Raw genomic sequence first — 12,970 nt, forward strand, 5'->3', positions numbered from 1 at the left:
CATTCTACTTGGTTCTGGTCAGACCACATTTGGAGTAAGTCCAGGTTCAGGCCAGACTTCAGAAATAACTTCCAACTGTACAAGCTCTCAGCCAGTGGAACAGGCTGCCACGTGATACAGTGAGTTCTCCTTCACTAAAGGTCTTCAGAAGCTGGGTGGACATCTGTCAGAAATGCCCTAGTACAGGGTTTTCATACTGAGAACTTGATAGACTTCTGGGAGAGACTAAGGGAGAAAAAAAAATTTACTTGAACAAGTCAATATTTGACAGCATTGATAAGAGAAAATACCGTGACTGGATTTGTTTCTTCTTGGAAACCGCTTTTGGACTATTTGCTGGTACCTGAAAAAAAATGAAGTTCTGATTTTGGGTTTTGATGATTAAATGGTTTGATTTTAGAGAAATAATGTACTAAACATTTAATTAATCGTAAGAGATTAACTGTTTTATATGCTTTTATATTTGTGTTGAAGAAGGTCAGACGTCACTTGTCTTTTATGTTTTTCTATCTATTTTTGCACTGTTTTAGTTTTCATTGTTTCTTTTTAGTCTTATATTCTATCTGTTCTATATTCTATATTTTGTATTTTAATTATACTTTGAAAAAAACAATAAAGCTTTAATTAAAAAAAAGAACACAGCCAATATCTGGAGAATTAAAATTATATAGCCCCATTTCAAAAGTTATATGTCCTGTATCTTTCACATTTTGCTATAACTTTTGGAACCCTTTGCTTTTGGCTATACTTTGGTGAGAAATTGGGCCACATTCTTGGTGGGGAAAATGGGACATAAATTACATAAACAAATAGTTGTAGTCCACTGTGCATAATCAACAATTTGTCTGGTTTCAGTTGCGGAAGGGAGATATTGTACTAAGAGGAGCTACTGTGCACACCTTACGTACAATGTGGCATATCAGATCACAGCAAAAGGCAGATGGAATTTCAAAATCACCTCATAACTTTCTTCTTCTGTTTTTCCATAAAATAGAGGGAGGGGAAAAAACTGGAGTGGAATAAATCTACATTAATCAGGGATTCCAGTTCTACAATCACATTGCTTTGGAGACTGAAATTTAGATCAGCTTTCCTATAAATATAACCCTGTTCTGTCCAAAGTAGTTACAGATATTTGGCAGCCTCTGATTCAATCTTAGCGTATAGATAGATATATCGATATAGATATAGATATTCAGCAAACTAAAGTCCAATCCAAATCTTATGGCCAGTAAATACCCCTAGTAAAAATGTGAGAATTGGTAAACATTTTCTAAGTCGGCAGTAAAATGAATAAACAAATTAGCTATTTAAAGTTCTGCATGCAGGGAGAAAATCTGCAAAATAATCGAAGGAATCCTTATAAGGAGAAGTTGCAAAATTATCAAGTCTTTTTTCCCTTTTTCCTCAAAACACATACTAGCTGGCTGCAGCATAGGCATCAGAAAACAGGGTGAGGGGAGAGTCCTTCCAAATGTGGAAACAGAAAGCTCTATAAAGCCAAAGCATTTCAAAGAAAGGATTAGTTTTGCTACGGTTTCAAATGCATCACAGCTGAATCAGAAAGAAATAATTTTTCCTCTTAAACATTGCCAACATTTTAAGATCACCAAGATCAGAAGTTGGCTATGATCTGGCAGGGAGTTTTTGTGCAGAAGTCTGGATGGCTAGATGCTCCTTAGCTGTCAAAATCTTTTAGTAGATGCACTGTCTGTTTTTAGTAGCCTTTAGTTATAATGATTTTGTGAAGATTGCGTTTTCCTGGTGGCTTCCAGGCTGAAACCCTCAGGGGTTGTGTCCATCTGGATCCTTAACCATGGCAAATTCAGTTATAGAAGATCACTGCTGAAGATAATTCTTTATTTCCCCCATCACCTTTATCTGCTCTTGGATCTGTACTGTATGTGAGTAAGTGTGTAGGGACACACATCCATCTAGATATGAGTATATGGATGCACACACATTCACATAACAAGAGGAGAAGTGCCCTGAAAGACAACCACAGGGTATTTCATTAAATTTGAAAACAGGTAATAGATTGCTGGGGCAATTTCAGTAGAGATGGAAAGCACTGTCAGAACAAGAGATACTGTGATTGCACCTTTTTCCCTTGTATTATTTAGATCAGCCTTTCTCAACCTTTTGACCCTGGAGGAACCCTTGAAATATTTTTCAGGCCTCAGGGAACCCCTGCACATTCAGGCTCAAATATAGGCCAGAAGTTACAAAATTATTACATTCATTTCATGTGTAGGCGTGTTTATATGTATTAACGGTATTCTTAAACTAAAAATAAAGAATGAAGCTTTCAGACAGCAGGGTGAGGGAAAGAAGGAGGAGGAAGAAGAAATATTTGGTTCTTCCTGTAGAAACTAGGCTAAACCAAGGAACCTATGAATCTTACAATTTGGAAAAAACAAAGTAGAAAGAAAGAGAGGAACAAATATAGAGTCCCTGGCTTGCTGCTCTTCTAATAGTCCTGGTAGTCAATAGGATAGCAAATGCAGACAGGTTATGTTTCCAGAGCTGTTACTCCAAGATGAACATTACCTTCATCTTGATCATAATTTGTCAAGACTAAGTTTAGATAGGATTTTTGTGTGCAAAGACCTCCTAGTTGACTTGAATTCAAGAGTTCAAACCCAATGTGAACCTGAAGCTACTTTTGGCACTAAGATAATATTGTGTCTCATATCCAGTCATAGATCTACACTCATAATGTTATATATCCACTCAATAGTTTTATTTTCCTCAAATAAACTAAAAAGAAAAAAAACACAGGGAGTTTGTGAAGCAGATTTTGTAGCTTACCATTTAAGGAAAGCACCAATTACAAACAGTGCAATGTTGTTTTAATGACTTTGCATTAATGTAATGCTTGAAGCTGTCAACATATGCTAGCAACAGGTTTTCTGTTATTAAAAAAGGAAAGAAAGTGAAATATATATTGCATGTAGTGACATGTGACCAAAAAGTACAAAGTATAATAAAAATGCATCTGTGAGAATATAATGGTAGAAAAAAATTACTCTTTCCAAGAATTTGTATCTATTAGGAGATAAAAATCTAACTATGACTGTTTTATTCATCTAGATTTTGAGATTGGAAGGGAAAAGGCAAGAGGAAAACAATATGCTAGAGCAATCCTTATATTTCTGAACTGGATTCGTGTGCTCAATAGTAAAATCACTATTCTTGAAAAACCTCATATATTACTTGACAGCTGGTTAGATGGCGCCCTTGACAACTGTTCTGGTTAATCAAGGGTGTAAATGCAGCTATTGCTTTGGTGTTCCATGGCAATCATTTCCAATTCTCTCCTTAATATCAGCACATTACAGGTAAAAGTGTCTTGATTTCTGAGACCCCAAGTGATATATTAAGCAGGTAAAGGTGGTTTGCTGTGCAAGGGTGGGAAATTAGTACAGGGGTCTACATTCAGTTGACTGAGCCTTCTGTTCCAAACTTGTAAGCAGGGCATGTGATTGTTGAAAGCCCGGATGCCTTCCTCTTAATATGCTCAGTCGGTGATAAATCCCTACCGGTCCTTGGCACATAATCTGGCTGCCTCTATTCTGCTGGGCCAAGGTCAGAGCCTACTGCTGCTTTGTATCTGTTCCACTTTCTATGCTCCCTGATCTGACGTTTTAATTGTGTTGGATCTCTGTGCCAGTCCCCAGGAAATATGGCAGTGGTGATAACACTGTATAAAAAAGTAATTGGTGTAAACAAAATTTTCCTAAGTATGTTTGCATGAGCATGAATGTGCTGGGGTTTTTTACATGATTACTTTAGGTAATTATAATTCATGAGTGCAGTTAGTGAAATCGTAAGTCTCAGGACCAAACCTCATCCAGACTGTCAAAAGCGTAATCAAATACTTCACTGTGTTTCCCTTGATATAAGCAGGAAGCTGAAGCAATCATGCTGTCAATCAGGGCTTAAGTTAGACTTCTCAGTGGCTAGAGAGATTTGGCAAGGTGGAGGGGGATCCAAGAAATGTGCAGGTCGCATCCCCATTTTTGGCATGTGTGTTTGCTGCCACCTGGTGGTGTGGAAGTGCTGAACGCCTCACCATTTTGCCAGGAGTAGTTCATTGGAACCCCTACGATGCAAGCTCAAACATCGGTGCTGTGCCCTGAGCTTTGAAAAATGCCTCAGTATTTGTTAGCTGAAGCAGATTCCCCTTAACAGCAACTGTGGGCCCCTAAGAATATTCTACAAATAAATTCACTACCCACATTTGGTGACAAATGAAACATCAGCAAAAGAGGGAGTAGCTGAAGAGTGGGCAATTGTGCTAAGTAAATATCAGAAGCACTCCTTATTTATTATGAGTTCAAATGCGAAATAGCTAAGTGATTAATCTGCACGTAAAGAGAAATGAAATTAAATGGAAGGCAAATCTTGATTTACCTTTCGGGTGCTTGAAAAGGTCATAGTTTTTCTGATGATAAAACTTCCAGAGCATGCTTAATTCTTTTATACTGTCCTTAGGGGAGAACAATATCACACCAGACAAAGACAGCAAAATCAGTTCTCACAGAACAAGCATTAAAAACACAGCTATTTCTCTAAGTCATTTGAAACACCAGATCTTGGAGGCAGGGGTCAACACCACAGGTCTGCAAGAAAATCTCTGAGCAGTTTACGCTAGTCTTGATCCTAATTGTAAAATGGGCATACTCAAAATTTACTTTGCAGAAGAATTATCAAATCAAATTAAAAATGGCATCTTTCAAATCAACAAATGCTTTCTTCAAATATAAACATTTATTATAATGCAGGACGTGGATATGGTTATGTTTTAAACAGGGATTATAGGTCTATATAAGATCGAATAGATTGAAATACACGATACACTTGCTTGAGGGACTCTATCATCAATTATATTTTCCCAAAGTATAGATAGCTGTTGAAAAAAATATATTTAGATGTTACTAGACACTGTAGCTTTTCTCTCCCTAAAACCTCATAAAATACCACCTCAAATAAGTACTTGGATGAAAGTCATATTGCTTATAGGTTTTCTAGTCTTAAAACTTCTGTTTTCATTTGGAGTGAAGTAACTGTGAACCGTAATAATAAGAAAAATGGATCCATGAGATGAGACAAGATTATAGGAAATAGTTTGGTGCAAAAAGGTTAAAACTAAATTACTCTTCAGTGCTGCAAAGGCGTTTCTCTTCTGCTATACGCTCAAAGCTGAATTAAAGCAGGGACACCATGTGACACATAAAACCCTGCCTATGAGATAAGTTGTTTTGTTTATACCAGCTTTTTTCAAAGTGTAGGATGGGAGAGAGTGCCTTTCTTTTAAGTTTCTTTTCAAGTAGGCTGATCAGCTTGATGCAAAAATATGCTGAATCTACAGTCTGAGTGTTCTTTTTGCTTTTTTAACATAGCAGGTAGTCCCCGCTTAACAACCATTCATTTAGTGACGGTTTGGACTTACAACAGCACTAAAAAACCTGACTTATGACTGGTCCTCACACTTATGACCATCGCAGTGTCCCCATAGTCATGTGATTAGGATTCAGGCACCTGGCAACCAGTTCGCATTTACCTCCATTGCAGAGTTCTGCAGTCATGTGATCGCCATTTTCAACCTTCCCAGCCAGCTTCTGGAAAGCAAAATCAATGGGGAACCATGTGATTCACTTAACAACCATGTGGTTCACTTAATGACCACATGATTCACTTAACAACCACTGTGATTCACTTAACAATTGCTGCAAAAATGGTCATAAAATCGGGCTGGATTTGCTTAATGATCTCATTGCTTAGTGACCAAAATTCCAGTTCCAATTGTGGTCATTAAGTGAGGACTACCTGTATGGCATCTGCCTGTTAAAGGAAGGATTCCGTATCTGGAGGGCACAGTGCTTCTATGCAGAGCTCTGACCATCTGATCTGAAGCTCACAATGGGGAAGTGAGGAGGAAATGAAAGGAAGGAAAGGAAGGTATGTTCTGAGTGTCGTCTTAGTGTGCCTCTATTGAGAAGGAGAGCTCCAGAAGCCATGGGCAGCCTGCCTTTGTTTTGCAAGCTATGCAGCATTTTAAGAGAAGCTGATTTAAGACATAGAAACACTTTTCTTTTTCTCTTTTTTTCCCTGAGTTTGGCCAAATGAGAGATGCTGTCTTCAAAATGAAACTCAGATTTCAAAAATCACACAAATGTAAGGAAGTTCATCCTTCCCATTAAAAATATGCTTTTCAATTCTGAGTTGTTTTCTTATAACCAATGAAACAGTTTTACTTTATAAAGTTGTTTTATTAAGTCCACAAATTACAATCTAATTATTAAAAGAAGTATATTTGTTTCTTGCCCAGTCCTAACCCCAGTGAAATTATTACAGTACTTTCATTCGTGGAAGGGGGTTGCACAAACTCAAATTATTATTTTAGGGCATCAAGGCATTGCAACATTTCAGAACCCTGTTTTACAGCGATGTAGGGATGTACAGATCAGTCAAATCTGCTTCATTTTACTGACTACTTTAGTGGAGCAGTATTCCAGTCAGCTGGGGGGTGGGGTGCCCCTACAGATATTTTTTAAGGTTAAAAATTGTGGCTTATTAATGTGCCAAGTGTGCTCAGAGCAATGTGGGAGTCTTCCTTTTCAAACATGCTTTCTAAAATGCCTATGTGATCACACCATGCTGCATGATTACATGGGCATGCCAGGGAATCCTGCTGAACAGTGTGAGCTCATGAGGCCCTGTGGATCCAAACGATCCGATGTCTCCCTGGTAGGATGCTTAGACCAGATCGAATGGGAAGGGAAAGATGAAAACATTGGCCTATCTTTATTTCGACCCTGATCTGCTACAAACAGCTTAGAAACTGTGTTCTTAGGACTGCTCTGCTGAATGCCAGTTCCTAAACTTGTTTCTTCCCAGAATTGGGCCCTTTATTAACTAGTTACTGAAAAAGCAGTTTCTCTCCAGTAATGCCCAAACCAACCATCTAACTGTTTCCTTTTTTCAGCTAAGGCAGACCCACTACTTACCCATTCATGAATGTATTCTTAATGGCCAAAGTATATTGCAGTGGGGGGGGGGGGGAAAGGAAATATTAAAATGGCAGTGTTTTTACTCTTCTGCCAGAATTCATATTCAGTAAGGTGTAACATTATCTGTGGTGATAGGAACCGTGTACAGAAGCATGGAAAAGTGGCACTAAAGGATACCATGGGATATGTCTCCTGCTTCATCCCATAGATGAAAAAGCTGCATGTTGCCCGTCCTCTGAATAGGCTGGCAGCGCGGCTGGTTTTTAAGTCAGATAATAATTTCAAATGGAAAGCAATAGAGTACAATAATTTAACATGGCCACAATTTTCTAATTCTTTTTAATAATCTGATTAACAAATTATGTCAGTTCTACCACCAGCACCACCCAAAAAAAGGGGGGGCTCCATTTTGGAGCCACCAATATTAGAATAAAATTCCTCCCACAATCCCCAAACTCCTTGGGGTTCATCCATCTTTCACAGCAGCTATCTGGCTTTATACCTAGCATCCATTTAAGAGGCTCAGAATAGTTTAAGTTTCCTCTATTGTCCTATCCAAGAAAGAAGGAAAATCACACACACAGAGAGACCTCATAACATCTACTTTCTGTGGCTCCATGCATTTCTCCTTGTTTTCTTACTTCTGTGATTGTGTTTGGGGAAAAGAAACCTTTCCTCCAAAGAAAATACACAATTGTTTCAGTATTTGATGGCTACTTTCGTCAGCAGAGAAAAGAAAGCTATGGCCCCCTTCCCCCCTGCCTTCAATCTATCCCCTCTATTTCATACTGTCTATTTTTGTTCTTTATTTCTTAACCAAACATCAAGCTTCCTACCACCACCACCACCACCACCTTTCTTCCTGTATGATTTGGAAAAGATAATTTATTGTTGCAAATAATTCAGCCTAGGTTCTTTCCCAAAGGCATCCTAAAGCACACCAGCTTCTAGATCTCTGCCTGGTTCCATCATTATGTTTACCTCTTCTCACCTTTCTTTAGCCGCATTCAGTAGAAAGTATGTCCTTGGTGCATAAGTTCTGGTGGCCATCACATTACTACTTCATCCTACTCCTGGACCAACTCTGTATTTCTGGATTCTGACGCCATCAGCTCTGGTTGGCTGCTAAGCCAAACCTGAAGTTAAGATGTGAACTGTTAGCCGAAGGGCAGAGGAGCAAGAGGCTGGCTGACTATTGTATTCCCTTACTGGACAGCAGTAGGCAGTTCTGGTGAAATCTTGTGGGAATCGTAGTTTTCCAAGGATCTGGCTGGATAGGCAATTGGGCATTTTGAAAATGATTCTAAAAGAACAAAAGTAGTGGCTGTGGAGAAGTGCTTTCAACCTTCTTGTGAAATCAAGTTGCATTCGGCAGCCCTTCTGCTGTTTTCACCAGAGGGAGGCAAAACAAATGTTATTGTTTTTTAAACACAACTGAAAATTAAAACTGACATGTTTACCAGGAACACAGAAACACCTTGAAACATCAAAACAAGCCGAAAGCTAAGAAAATACTACCTGCCATTTTGCCAAGGAACTGAAAATACTTCTATATAATTGTTCCACCTGCAGTGTTTCTTGGCATAAGGTCACTTTGTTATCTAGAAAAAGAGGTGTTAATTTGGGGGGAAAAAATGTACTGAACTGAATTAATCATTTGAGGTTTTCCCCTTAATTTGATCAGCAAGACTTCCTATTGGGGGAGAAACCCTTGACTTTATGTTTCTGTCATCTAATTTTTGTATGACATCTGGCTAATTTTTAACTTGCAAAGAAAATGTTTCCATGTAAGTTTTAGACATCACATGGATATATATATTTACTATATATAGTAAAATCTGCATTTTTTCTGTTAAAATTATGGAGTTATTATTACTCCAATTCCAATTTATCTGTAATCAGGGGAGAACTCCTACACATTACAACTAACATTAAAAATAAAATATCTAATGGGTCATTGCATACTTAGTATTTAGGGATCATAGGAGATAATAGCCGTTAAGGAGCTGTTGGGGAGAGCAAAGTCCTGAATAGGGGTGGATCATATAAAGCATGTGGCAATATCTTCTTTCCCAAGGCACCAAAGTCCAAGTTGCAAGGATTTTCCCATATAGACTACTGCAATACACTCTACATGGGGCTACCCTTGAAGAGTATCCAGAAGCTACAGCTGGTCCAGAATGCGGCCACACGAGCAGTTTTAGGAGCCCCAAAGATGGCCCATATAACACTGTTGCTGCACAAGCTGCATTGGGTGCCTGTCTGCTTCCAGGTCCAATTCAAGGTGTTGGTTATCACCTTTAAAGTTCTACATGGCATGGGGCCAGGTTACCTGAGGGACCGCCTCACCCCAATCACATCAACCCATCCCACCTAGTCATGCAGGGAGGGCATGCTGCAGACCCTGTCCATGAGAGAGCGATGATGGCAGGGTCCAGGAGGAGGGCCTTCTCTGCCATAGCCCCTGCCCTCTGGAAAAACCTACCCCCAGAGATAAGGCAGGCCCCCACGCTCCCAGCCTTCCAAAAGGGGCTCAAGACATGGCTGTGCCACCTCGCTTGGGGTGGGAGCAGAGATAGTTTGTCATGGGGATAGCTGGCACTTTGATGCGGCCCGAGGAACTTTATCAAGACTGCGATCTCAGCATCTTGGGTTTTAAATCTCATATTTTATATTTTAGAGTTTTTAGTATATTTGTATATGTATATTTTATAATGTATTTATTTTAATCAATATTTAATTTTTTTTACTGTTTTAAATTCACTTGTAAACCACCCAGAGTCATTGTTGAGATGGGCGATGGAAAAATGCGATAAATAAATAAATAAATGGTTTTCCTTAGTAATGCAGGGTTTTCCCATCTATATTAGATCTACAACTTTAGAATATGAATTGAGGGTTTGGCAGTTTTCAGCTGACACTCCTGGTTATTTAAAGAACACCAAATCTATAGCACATAAATCTATCCACCCATCCCTGGATATTTAAATACTTATTGAAAATCTGTTCATCACATGAACTAGAGATTAGATACTTGGGCAGACTCTTGAAAGTATGTATTAGGCTCATTAGTAGTACATGGGATTTAATCTATGCATTCTCAACCATCATTTTTTTTATTCTGAGGGAACCTGGGTAAGGAAGCCCAAAAACAAAAGACAGATAAGGACCAATGTTTCAAATAGTGGAAACATTGCTTTAAAGAAAGGGCTTCCCTAATTTAAACCTGTAATCCAGCAGTTCAGGAACCCATGTACCTAGTCCATTGTCTGCCAGTTTATGGGACAGGTGATATTTTCTGCTACAGTTGATGGGTAGTTCAGCCAAGACCCAAGTCACTGCCTGGAACGGGCAGGTGATTGGGACCTTGGATTTTACAGTGTACATTGGTTTACCAAGGAGTTCCAGGAGATGAAGTTCCAAAAGAGAGGCCTGGAGTGCTGTTTGGAAGAAACTTGAAGCGAGTCTGACCAGACATGGGTAAGAGCTCATATTAGGCATTACCTTGTGACAATAAGGGTGGCCAAATATCGATATTTGGCCACCCTTATTGCATCTCCTGACAGCCATCCAGTGGTCCTGTTTAGGGAGATCTGGTCTCTACTTGGTAAGGAAGACTTCCTATATCTGCTGGGCTGCTGTGAGGATCCTTGATTGCAGGCACTCTTTGTGGAGGTTTTCTTCCTTTCTCCAGGGCTGGTTCCATTCAGTGTTGGTTATGAGGGAAAGGGGGAGAGTTAGCTCCCTAAGCACCTCTTTTGTGAGATGCTGCTCTTCTTTCTCCCTTTCTTTACAATATCTGCATGAAACCACTGGGTGAGGTCATCTGCTGGTTTGAGGTTCAATATCATCAGTACACTAAAGATATCCAAGTATATCTTTTGACCCTGGACCAGCCAAATGAGGCTGTTGAAGTTCTGTCCCAGGGCTTAGATGCTGTGCATGTTTGGATGGGGAGGAATGATCTCCAAATCAATCCATCTAAGACTAAGTGCCTTTGATAGGATTGTGAGTGTTTGGGCTCTCCAGGTTTGGAGATATTCCATCTTTGACCTTGGATGGGGTTGCATTTCCACATTCAAGGGTGGTGCACAATCTGGGGGACTTCCTGGACTCATAGCTCCTGCTTGATAGGCAGGTGGCAGCTGTGGCCTTTGCATAGTTTTATCTAGTGTGCCAGTTGCTCCCTTTCCTAGATCAGGAGGCCCTTGATACTCACTCACACCCTGGTCACCTCATGGCTTGACTACTGCAATGTACTCTACATGGAGATGCCCTTGAAGACTGCCCAGAAGCTTCAGCTGGTCCAAAATGCAGCGGCACGGGCAGTGATGGGCATGCCTCAGTATGCCCATTTAACACCTCTGGCTCACAAGCTGCACTGGTTGCCAATTTGCTTCTGGGTGTGATTCAAGGTGCTGGTCATTACCTATAAGGCCCTACATGGCATAGGTTACTTGAAGGACCACCTGTCTTCTATAGTATCTGCCTGGCTGATTTAATCTGGCAGGGTTGGTCTGCTTCAGGTTCCTTCGAACAAACAATGCCATCTATCAGCACCCTGGAAGCATGCCTGCCCTCTGGAATGTGTTTCCCCTTGAGATTTGAGTAATCCCTACCCTACTGGTGTTTCAAAGGGCACTTTGCCCATCCCTTTGGCGAGGGAGAGTGAAGCCCTCTTTGGATTGTGTGAGCTTGTTTCTTTTCATTTCTGACTGTTGGGTTTTTTGTTTTGTTTTGTTTTGTTTTGTTTTTCATTCTTGCCATTTTTACTCTACATTTTTGTCCACTGTTGTATTTTTTCCCCTTGTTTTTAATTCCCCTGAGTCATTGGGAGTGGGGCGACATAATTTTAGTAAATGAATGAATAAATAAATAAATAAATATTTCTTCACTGTATGCATATAGACAGGGACATTGAGACTTGTCCTGAGGACTGTTCCCCTGATTCTCTGCTAAGAAAGATAGGAAATCAAATTCTAAAATTCAGTGTGACAATCCAGAAATAGGACATATTGTTGGTATTAACCTACAAAAACTACTAGTTCAGTGCCTTGATTTATTTCAATGACAAGAAATCCAAGGAGATTATGGCTTGTCCTGGCCTTAATGGTTTTCTCCTCATTTCAGCAGGAATGCATTCTCATGCAGATCGGCTCTTTCCGAAAATAAATGGGGATCTTAAAGCACGCCATGGGTTCTTGTGAGGAACTCATGATTGGGGTACAGCTGTTAAATGGGATTTCCATAAGAAGCATGGAGAGAAAGAATGCCTTCACTGAACTGAGTGCTCTTTTTAATTAAATTCTTACACATTATGGTTTCGTATTTATCAACCACCGAAATAATAATTAACACTCTTGGGGTTTTTTTCCCCTCTCAGAAAAATAATAACTGAAGAACAATTACATGAAAGTCCTCCTTTAGGAATGGATTTTTGTTGTTGATAAAGTATGTAGCATTTCTAACCCCCCTCATACACACATTTTATCACATTGACACTCCCCCTTTCAAATACTTAACACAGTATTGAAATTTCTGGTATTTATTTTACAAATGCCTTTAACTTTGATGCCTGACACTCCATTGCAGACTATACATTAATAGCATCCTTCATGAGCTCTGATAAGCTTCATCCGAGTGTAATCTTGATGCTCAGAGGTACAGCCATTCATTTTACATTGCCCTGCTATTTCTCCTGTAGACAAGGGAAAAGGAAATGTCTGTCTGGAGAGTTTACTATCATTCAATACTGATGGATGCCCTAGTTAGCCCTTACAAGTTACAGAGCCTATGATACATATAAAAACCAGTTTTCTGTCCCCTTATGAGTGTGTTTGTTTCCGAAGTATATATAATCTGTCTAACTTTTATTTTGTGCTTCTAAAGACTAAGACATTTCCTATTTGCTCCTGGGCTTGTGGTGCACCATTGGTAAATGTGCATAAGCCAAG

At 39.5% G+C, this 12,970-nt stretch overlaps 1 protein-coding gene across 1 annotated transcript in view; it reads left to right on the forward strand.

Moving 5' to 3' along the window:
* The window catches only part of LOC134493463 (protein eyes shut homolog), a 529,249-nt gene that overhangs the window by 405,002 nt on the left and 111,277 nt on the right, over positions 1–12,970 (forward strand). The window lies entirely within an intron of this gene.

Source organism: Candoia aspera, chromosome 1 (genome assembly GCF_035149785.1).
Source record: "Candoia aspera isolate rCanAsp1 chromosome 1, rCanAsp1.hap2, whole genome shotgun sequence".
Lineage (NCBI taxonomy): Eukaryota > Metazoa > Chordata > Lepidosauria > Squamata > Boidae > Candoia > Candoia aspera.